Source organism: Lactuca saligna, chromosome 3 (assembly GCF_052625555.1).
Source record: "Lactuca saligna cultivar CGN05327 chromosome 3, ASM5262555v1, whole genome shotgun sequence".
NCBI classification, from domain to species: domain Eukaryota; kingdom Viridiplantae; phylum Streptophyta; class Magnoliopsida; order Asterales; family Asteraceae; genus Lactuca; species Lactuca saligna.
The window spans coordinates 182,927,355-182,938,983 of record NC_136419.1 but is presented as its reverse complement, the minus strand read 5'-3'; positions in this window follow the sequence as shown (position 1 = coordinate 182,938,983).

Below are 11,629 nucleotides of genomic sequence, written 5' to 3'. Positions count from 1 at the left end.
AATCTCACAAAGGAAGGGAATCACTTACAATTTTGAAGTTTAGAAGCAAAACCTAAGATCCTTGGGAGAGAAATCAGGTTCCAAGCCTTGAAATGGAGAAAATGAAGAAAATGGCCCAAGCTTCATACTTATAGGTTGGAGTTTACTGCCACCATGAGTTTACGACCGTAAACTCATGGGTCCTAGCCGTAAACTCCTCATTTGAGGGTTTATGGCTTGTTTGATGGTTTGGTACTTTAGTTGACACATCAAAACACTTAATCCTTTGATGCACTAGGCTTAGAATGCTCAAACAGACTCTTAAATAGTGCTAAAAGTTAGCAGAAACAAGTCTGGCTTTGATTGAGTTGAATGGTTGTACAAGATAGAAATTACAGGTTGTCACAGATGAAACCCTAATTTTTAGGGTATTGCACCCTATTTAAAGGGTCATTAGCCTCCCTTGGCCTCCCTTACAGCCCCCTTGAGCCTATAAACCCTAATTCATGTTTACTCTCCATATTTGTGCGTTTTAAGCTTAGAAGGTAGATCTTGTTGCAAGGAGCTTGAAGATCAAGAAGTTTGAGGCAAGGAATGTCTGTGGATCTGAAGTCTACCCCGATTTAGCATCATTTGAAGGTATCAAGTCATTACCTTGATCTTCTTCTAGCTAGACCCTTCTATGTTTGAGTGGCCATTCTAGCATGTTGGTGTTTCATTTCGGGTGATGAACCAAGATCTGAGGTTGAAACTTCAGATCTAGGCTCATCTTGGTCCTTATAATCATAAAGTTTTAGCCTTTAGCATGATATTGCATTTCCCTTGCCTAGAATCTCTTCTTTAGCTTGATTTTGGCTCTTAAGACCTTCCATGCACGTAAAGTTTGCAAATTTACGTTATAAACATGCCTTGGGAAGTTTGATATTCAATATGGAGCTTTGTAGTCGCTTAAAATCGTTTGAATGAGTGTTGGACTGAAGGGACTTGACGAGTTGATTGACCAACTTGGCGAGTCCGATGAAGATTGTCATGAAAGGATTCCTGCATGGAATCAACGAGTCACAAGGATGACTCAGTGAGTCAGATAGGGTTTTCCCGACATTTGGACATGCATGAACTCGATGAGTTGCAGAGAAACTCGACGAGTCAACGGGGGATTTCACGACTTCTTGAGTTCAGGAAGGACTTGACGAGTCGGTGAACTGCACTCGATGAGTCGGGTCAAAATGGACTGTTGACCTTGACCATTGACTTTCACTTTGACCAATGGTCGACTAGTTGACTTCTAGGGTATTTTGGTAAATTGAAAATTTATGAATATGGTCCTATGGTAAATATAGGCGGTAGAGTACGTGGGGGTGATTTGAGAGTTTGAGCATATCACTTCAGTTTGACAGTTGTTAGGTGAGTTTTCCTCACTATACTTAAGGGTCTAAGGCTCCAAGTCCGACCCTTTTGGATTGCTATCCTGATATGTTATATGCTCGAGTATTGTTATGATCCTTTAGATCAGTATCCTGGTAGATAGGATGTTATATGTTGTTATGATCCGTTAGATCAGTATCCTGGTGGATAGGATGTTATATGCTGTTATGATCTGTTATATTAGTATCTTGTTAGATAGGATGTTATATGTTGCTATGATATGTTTGATCGGTTTTTTCTGTCTATAGACTATTATGTGATTAGCTGATATATGTGCACATGTTTGATTGGTTGTTGAGGCTTATCTATTTTGTGCGAAAGCCAATAGACCTGGACATTCTAACCCGATGGTTGTAGGTTGTGAGTATTCCATCCCGAGGATGATTGGACTTGTAGTATGTGGGCATTCCAACTTTTTGGTTGTAGGCCTGGGGTATTCCATCCTGATAATGATTGGACCTACAGTATGTTGGCATTCCAATCGGATGGTTGAGGGTCTGGGGTATTCCAACCCGATGGTTGACTGGACCCATAGTATGTTGTTTGTAATTATATGTATATTGTGTTGGATAAGGTGTCTAAGTTCGTAATTATATTTGGTATGTACTTAACCCGACCTGACATGGTCCATTTGGGTTGCACTTCACCGAAACAATTTGTATGGCTAATCTTTTGAGAATAGTATATTTATGATTTATTAATATATTATAAGTTATAATATATTAATATGAAATCATATTATTTAATTAGTATTTATCAAGAATTAATTTGGAATTAATTTAGTGATCAAAATGAACTAATTACATATGGACTCTTATATATATATATATATATATATATATATATATATATATATATATATATATATAGAGAGAGAGAGAGAGAGAGAGAGAGAGAATGGGCCAAGTTCATTTAGGATGGGCTAAGCTTGCACATATAGTACATGGAGTTTTTAACCCATGGATCCTATGGAAATGAAAGACCATAGGCATTAGGGTTTACATGGTTGTAACCCTAATCCTCCATACTATATAAAGAGGTCTTTGGCACATGAAATGGTACTAGAGTGTGTGCGTGAACAAAGGTGGGTCGATTTCTACAAGTGCATTCTATTATCTCAAGGTTTTCCAATTTGTGTGGTGATTTGTGATTCCACTTGAGGCATCCACATTATTGGTGCTAGGGTCTCAAGACTTCAAGCAATCAACCACAAGGAAAAAGGTATGTTATTCTACTAAGTTTTTATATTACAAGTACCCCATAATGTACTAGTTAGGTTGAGAACCTTTGAAAATCAAATTTGCATGTATAATAGAGAAAACATAGATCCAAGGTTTTTAGGGTTGCATGTGCACCATAGGAGTGTTAGAATGCTCAAAACCCTTCATATTGTTGTGTGTATGGGTATTTTGGGGGAACTCACTAAGCTTTGGGATTACAGTTTCAATTTTGGTTTCAGGTACCTCAGATGATCGCGGGAAGGCAAAGGTGTGATCGTACAGCTCCTCACATTTTATGAATTTGTTTCTGGGATACTCTGATATGGAACTATTTTGAAAAAAGATTTGTAATGATTAATGGTTTGAAATGTTTTAAATTTTTTTTTAAATTGGCTTGAATTTTATGGTTGTTACAAAAAAGCATTATCTTATGATGCAATATATGTTGGAATTAGTTTAACTAATTAGCCATTCAGATTAACCATAATACATGCTACTTCAAATACATCCAAAAGTTTATGAGAAATATATTTGTGGAATCATATTCTTAGACATATAAATAAGAAATGTATTACCAAATATCCCGTTGGATAGGATTTTAGAAATCATTTGACTACAAGTTATATGATAAATGTGAATTTTATTTATCGAGATACATGATGAATACATCAGTTAGTGATGTGAATATTTATTAGAATTAGTTCACACTAATGGACGATTTAGATTAACCATAATATATAGTAAGAACAACTTCATTACCTTTAAAATTCTATGAACATCTTTATATGATAAATATAAGTCTGAAACCTTTTTAGGTGTTCAGAGCTCTCATAAAATGAAGTTAGGAGACAACTGGGTAATAGGATGAGATACTCATATCTAATACGGATAGTAAGCATCTTAGTCAAAATTTTATGGATCATATAAGGAATTTTGAAACAATTTCATGAACTATCTCCACCCAAAACACTACCACAAACAATGTAGTTGGAAAGCGAAACAAATCGTTGGTTGATTTGCTATTGGATGATTTGTACTATTCTAACCAAAAGTTCATGGATTGTATTCTACATAGTATCACAAGAGTCCTTTGTCTTTCACCAACTAAGAAGGTTTATGAGACATTCTTTGAGATGTGGATTAGGGTTCATTCCTTACTAGAACAAATGGAAATTTTCGATTATGAAGCTTATGCTTATAGTGAAACAATCAATAATCTAGAACTTAGAATAGAGACGTGTTATCTCGTTGGATGTACTGAGAAGCCTTTTGGGTAGCTGTTCAAAAACCCTTTGTAATCAAATTATTTTTTTCTCGAATGGAAGTCATCCAAGAGAAGGAGCTGTCATATTTAAACCAAGATAGGTTGTGAAGTATGTGTAAGCTTATGAAGTTCATTTATGGATTGAAACAAGCATCTCGTAATTGGAATATTTGTTTCAAATGAGAGAACTTAAAGAGGTTGAAGTTTAAGTAATGAAGATGAGTTGTATATATGTCAAATCTAGTGGGAGCTATTGATATCTTTGCTTCAATGATAGAATTCAAAAAGTTTGAATTTCGAGAAACGAAGATGGACCATATATATATATATATATATATATATATATATATATATATATATATATATAGTGGGAGAACTATTGTCACCCTTGTACTATATATGGATTATGTAAGGTCGAACCTTATAATATGATGAGTCAAACACATTTCATGCTAGTAATTAGATAGGTTTATTAGATAAGGTGTCTAAGTCCGTAACTATATTTTGTATGAACTTGACCCGACCCGTCATGGTCCATTTGAGTTGCACTTCACCTAACAATTTGTATGGATATACTTTTGATAATAAGATGTATATGATCTATTAATATATTATAAGTTATAATATATTAATATGAAATCATATTATTTAATTAGTGTTGATCAAGAATTGATTTTGGAATTAATTTAGTGATCAAAAGAGGCTAATTAAATATGGACTCTTACATATATATGGATTGGGCAAAGATTTATATAGGATGGTGTCACACCCCGAAAACCAAAGGCGGAAACGTTTCCGGGGTTGACTCCATGTTGAGTATCAAATCCAATGTACATAGTAAGCAAAGTAAACAACCATTACATTACATATTCGAATTTACATTTGTTTAAAAGTAAAGTGTTACAAGTGTTATACATATATCATATGAACAAAAGTAGAGACGAGTCTTCTGTACGCTCCGTCTTCTCCAAAAGATTCGCTAGGTACCTGTCTAATGTTGACCTGAGAATACAAGCAGTTTGAAAATCAGCATAAAGCTGGTGAGTTCATAAGATGTTTGCTTTGTGAAAATGTACGAGTTTCCTTTAGTTTACCGAAAAGTTGTTATCCAAGAAAATCCCATATTTTCTTAAAAGAGAAGGTTGGTTGATTGTTAGGTTACACGGTTCTGGTTGTTTAACTATGATCCCAGGAAAGTCCCATACTTTCCTGATTGTATATTACTAATTGTGAAAGATGTATAGTTGTCTAGTTTATTACTCCTTTTTAGTTATGTAATGTTTCCCTAGGAAAGTCCCGTACTTTCCTAAAAGTAATTTTTAGTTATTGAATTTCGATATACTGATTTATTTCCATTCGTACCTATTGTATTAACTAGGTATTCTGATATCCTAATAGTATTATATTGAAATATACTTAAATACATATCTTCATATTCGTGTTCTTATTCTTAAATATATTGTTGCACTTATTCGTGTTCGCATTCATATTCGTAGTCGTATTCGTTTCCCTATTCCTACTCCTATTACTATTCGTATTCGTATTCGTATTCGTATTCGTATTCGTAGTCGTATTCGTTTCCCTATTCCTACTCCTATTACTATTCGTATTCATATTCGTATTCGCAGTCGTATTCGTATTCGTAGTCGTATTCGTTTCCCTATTCCTTCTCCTATTACTATTCGTATTCGTATTCGTATTCGCAGTCGTATTCGTATTCGTTCTGTTCCTAGTTATAAATGTGTTATTCGTTCTATTTCTAGTTATAGTTTCGTTATCCTTATTCGTATTCGAATTAGTTATAATGGAAAATTAGTATAAATTATTCGTAGATTATGAAACATAGTTTAGATTAGAACATTTTATCAAGAAACCTATGATTAGTTTGAAAGCTAAATTCGTAATTCGAACTATTTGATAAACACAGTTATTGATATTAGAACATATAGAATGAAAATGATTAAGCTGAAAACAATAAGTTTGAGTACAAGATTTCCTTGTACTTTTGCTTGTATCCCCCCTGAAAACAGTGAAAACAGTTGAAAAAGGGTAGGGGTATGAACTCACCGGATGAGAAATGTGGCGATTTTGGATGCTAAGTGTTGGTTCGGGGCTTGCAAACACACGAGGTTCCTAAGTATAATGTAAAGATACACATTTGTATCTAATTAGTACTTAAATTATTTATTTGTTAGGGACATCTACTTCTAATCGCGAAAACGCTTCATTACAAGCGTTTGGAGGGACCCGGGTGGCGTTTAAGGACGTGTAACGATGCGAGGGATTTGGGAAATGAGTTTACTCCCCAAGAGTAAACTCCTTAATGGAGTTTTCGGCCTAAACACCCTCTCCCCATGATTAATTTACGGCCGTAAACTCATGGTGGGGTGATTTATGGTGCAATTTGGGTTACAATTGGATATGGACACTTGGAAATGCTTGGAATGATTTTACCTAAGGCTTGGAATGGATTAAAATCACCATTTGCAACACTTAAGGGAGTTTGCGGCCTAAGCATGGGGTCTTTTGGCCGTAAACTATCATATCCCCTTGATTAAGTGTTTTTAAGGTCTTAAAATTAATCATATGTGATTCTAAAAATTCCCACAAGCCTAAAAATGAGTTTTGGGCACCATTTGGCATGTTTTTAGGAGTTTACGGCCATGGAGTATGTTCTATGGCCGTAAACTCTCATATATGAGGTTTTGTTATGTTTAAAGCCCTTAAACTATTTTTGGTTGTAACTATGATTTATTCCAAGGCTTTTGGTGGTGTTTGATGGCTTTCTAACACCTTAGAAGTGAGTTTACACCCAAGTTTAAGGAGTTTACAGCCCAAGAACATGCCTTGGCCGTAAACTCACACAAACCCCTCAAAAATTATGTTTCAAGTGTCCAAATGCTAATACCAATATTCTATAATTCATATCTAAGCCTTGTTTGTGATTTGGAAGGGTTTAAGGTCATGAAAACCCTATAAACATGAGTTTACGGACCAAGCTTGAGCCTTGGCTGTAAACTCCTTCAAATCCATCAAAAACCATGTTTTAAATGTTATAAGTCCTTTTCATGAAGCCATTAAGCCATATCTAAAGTCCATTTGTGTTTAGGAAGGGTTTTAGGGCTTAAAAACCCCTTTTACATGAGTTTACGGCCCAAGCTTGTGCCTTGGCCGTAAACTCCTTCAAATGACTCAAAATCCATGTTTAAAATGTTACAAGTCCAATTCATAAAGCCATCTAGCCATATCTAAGGTCCAATTGTGCTTAGGAAGGGTTTTTGTGCTCCAAAACCCATGATATATGAGTTTACAGCCTAGGATGGTTCCATGGCCATAAACTCATGATTATGGTCATATTTCATGCTTTGAACTCGAATTTGAAGGCTAGGGATGTTACATAACAAGCTAGGGGAAGTACCTCAAAGATTTGGAGCTTAAAATTGATGATTTGGACCTTTAAACATGGATTTAGGAGAGAGAGAGTAGAGAGAGGAAGAAAAAGCTTCAAATGAGTGCTTAGATCACTTTAAATAGTGTCTAAGTTTTGGACACGGTGGAATTCTACCCGATACCGGCATTAAACGAGGCTTTTGGTCGCACCCGATTAAGTTACCGTCACCCGGCTAGAATGTTTCTAACTTTTTGAAATAAACACTTTTGGGTTAATTTCATGAGTTCCTAAGGGATTTGGACACTCATTAAATTATAATAAACATATAAGTTTTAATTAGTTTAACCCAAAACGAGAACAAAACAAATTGACTAACGGCGAAATTTCGCGGGTAGAACAAGTTTTCAACGATGGAAAACTTCGGGTTGTTACAGATGGGCTAAGAGTATATATATGGAAGTCCATGGATAGTCCATGGAGCTTTTAACCCATGGATCCTAGGTAAATGAAGAGTCATGGGTATTAGGGTGTAACCCTAAGCCCCCATACTATATAAAGAGGTCCTTGGTTCTAGAATTGGCACTAGTGTGTGTGAAAAACAAGAGTGGGCAAATTTTAGTGAGAATCATATTCTCTCAACCATTTCCAAGTTGTTTTGGGTGATATGTGACACCACTTAAGGCATCCACACTATTGGTGTTAGGCTCTAAAACTCCAAGCAATAAACTACAAAAGAAAGGTATGTTATTCTACTTAAAGTTTTGTATTACAAGTACCCCATAACATGCTAGTTAGGTTTTAAACCTTCAAAATAAAATTTGCATGTATTTTCAAGAAAACATAGATCCAAGGTTTCTAGGGTTGCATGTACACCATAAGAGTGTTAGAATGCTCAAAACCCATCAGTGGTATCAGAGCCTAGGCTTCTTTTCTTGATACTTGATGCAAATAGTTGAAAAAACTCATGTTTTATGCATTCTGATGAGTGGACCCACCGAGTCCATGGGGGAAGTCGATGAGTCCATGCCTATCTTCAACCTACTCGACGATTTAGTTCATGAACTTGACGAGTAGGCTTGTCTGAACGTAGTTATTCGAGTTTTGCTGCTGGAAATGGACTAGAAACATTACCCTAAACTGTTTTGGTGTTTTAAAACTTGATTTAGATGGTGTAATGGTTATGCTAATCCATTTACAATGGCTAATATCAAAATCCATGTTTTATATGTGTTAATATGATTCTTGAAATTTTGATATGAATGTTCATGTTCTTATGAGTTATTGTTAGATCATAGGAATTATTTGCTGAATTGTTTAATGATTAGTTCTTGATAAATTATGTGTTATAATGGAATCTATAATTTGTCCTCAAGTTATGGATTACCAAAAGTCACTCTTTTAAAGTCCATTTAGGAAGTAGAGCTAGTGAAGGTGCAGTGGTAGCACCGCAAGGCCTCAAAATGGACTTGGGAGCCGGAGGACGAAATGAGATAGCACTATCCCGAATTGTTTTCAGCAGCAGTAACGGACTTCGAGGATGCAGTCTAATTCAAGTGGGGGAGATTTGTAGCACCCGGGTTTTTCTAGGTATTATTATTATTCATTACAATAGAAGTGTGGTGTGGTTTGGGTTGGACTTTGATATTTGGGCCCTACTAGTGGGCTGAGGGAGCCACGTAAGCGAGGAGTACAAAGTCTGGTACGCCCAGCGTACTCGCGGAAAGGAAACACGGAGGCAAAGCACGTACGCCCAGCGTACCAGGAGTACGCCTAGTGTACATGTGTAGGCCCTTAAACCCTAAATTTTTAGTTGCTTCCTATATAAAGAATATAACCCCCCCTGTTGGTTCAGCCTCCCTTCACTCCTACCCAGCCACCATGAAAACCCTAGCTCCTTTTGTTTGCCTTTGTATTCTAAAAGGCATTGTTAAGAGTGTTTGTGTGTTATTTTAGTGAGAAGAGAAGAAAAAAGCTTGAAGAAGAAGCAAGGATCCACCAAGAGCTTGTAGATCCAGAGGGTTGACACCATTACTTGACCATTGCATGCTTAGATTTGTTTATTTCGGGTTTTTATGTCCTTTTTGGACCCCATTGTTGGGATTGTTTGAGTATGGTCGATTCGAGAGCTTAAGAGCTGTCCTTATGGACTCTTGGAAGCACATAGAGTCATAAAAATAAGATCTTGGTGGTTAAACCAAAACCATGCAAGGTTCGATGGTCATAAAGTGGGATTAATGGACCAAAATCATGTTTTTACCCTAATCTTGCATGCAAGCACATAAAGTTCGTGACTTTATGGTCTATGAGGTCTAAAAGGACCTGGATCTGCAATTTGGACGTAAAGGCTGAATGTATTAAGTCATGGGTGAAGCCCCAAGGAAGTTGGCAAGTACACTGGGCATACTCCCTGGTACACCACGCATACTGGGTTAACTTCTCGTATGAGGTCAAAGCTAGCGTATGCCGGGCTTACGTGCCAGGTACGACGTGCGTACGCATGCAAAGTGGACTCCTTGGGGTTTTTGGGCCTTAGATGGTTGGGCCCAATTTGGAAAATCAGGCCATCAGTGGACCTTTAGGGAGTCTTGATGGGCCATTAGTGCGTTGGATTTAATATGATAGAGTGGGGTCTTTTAAATATTCTAAAATGGGGCAAAAGGGGTGAAATGGTCATCTTACCCTAAATAATGTTATAGACTCTGATTTAGTATTAATATGTTCATGATAGGCGGGATTCGTCGGGGCAGCTACTAGGGACCACTTCTGCGAGTTAGACACCCAATATCATAATGTGAGTTACCTTCCAGTAGCGGTGGGTCTATGGCCACAATGCCGACCCACCAGTAGGTGTTGTGTATGGGATGATTGTCTTTGTGATATTCATCTAGGTTGCTAATACCTGATATGTTTTTGTGCTAGCATGATATGTTATATATGAAAGTAGTAGTAGAAGGTGAAATAGTCCTCGTATGTTGGACGTAAGGGACGACGGGTATAGCACCCCAGAACGGCTTAACCTGGGTAGGTCAGGCACCCCAGAACTGCTTGGCATTATTCCTGTGTTATATTATTACATGGTAGCGGTAGGAGGTGAAATAATCCCCGGTAGTCAGGTGAGATAGACCGACGGGTAAGTCAAGCACCCCAGAACGGCTTGACCTGGGTAAGTCAGGTGCCCCAAAATTGCCTGATAGTGTATTATTGTATGTGTTTTGTATGATGGGGGAATTCACTAAGCTTCGTGCTTACATTTTTCAGTTTTGTTTCAGGTACCTCTTCGTCGAAGGGGAAGGAGCCGGTGCGGTAGCTGCACATCACATGCACATCAGATTTCCACATTATGTGATTCATGGGATTGTACTCTGACTTTTATTAATATTCGATGTTTTAACTTTGAGACATGATTGATGATTTATGGTTTGATATGTTATAGACAATGTTTCAGTAACCAATCTTATAATTACTTAACTAAAAGGAAATTTTTGGACTCGAAATTTGGGATGTTACAAGTTGGTATCAGAGCCTTGGTTTGAGGGATTCGGATACACCTTCGGGAGTGTCTGGACTCAAATCGAGGGTTTGAAAGATTTTCACCAGAAATTGTTTTCTAAAATTTAAAGTAAGGAAATTTTTTAGAAAGAACAAGGTGTGTGATGTGCGCGATCGTCCAAGCTCAAGTAAGTACCCCAAAATACCAATACAAGTTTATGTTTTGTTATGATATGTTTATTAGAACCGCATGCTAGAATATGACTATGGATCTAGGAGGATGCCTTATGTGTCTGTTATATGTGTTTGAGCTATATGAATTGCATGATAGTACATATTCCTAAGTGGATAATAACACAGTTTGATTAGATTGTGGCTAGTTTTCCATTATTCGAATGATGCTTGCTTTGTGCTTTGTGGGGCTCTTAGCAGTATGACCTAACTATTAAGTGAATATGCTAAGTTACATGTGGTATAGGGTGGATAATCTCGGAGTGCTAGATTTGACCCTATTGCGCAGCTCTCGTTTGAGTCTAACCGTTCTAGGGATGAGTCCTTTATTCGAAGGATTATCTTATATCTGCTGCATGTGACTATATTCATAAGGTAGTTAGATGATACTAGTGGGAAGTCTTTCAACAGCTGAGGATGGGGCGGGTCGGTGATATACCCTAGGGCAAGCCTAGGATGAGAGTAGTGCTGGGAGAAACAGTAGTAGTGTAAAGGAGTTGGTGGAGTCGAAGCAATCCTTGAGGAAAATTACGGATAGATGTGGAAGGTAGTATGGGCCCGTAATACTGAAAGCAGAGGATCCGTACTCGAGTCATGGAGGGCTGAGACGAAACCAGGAAACCTGTAGAG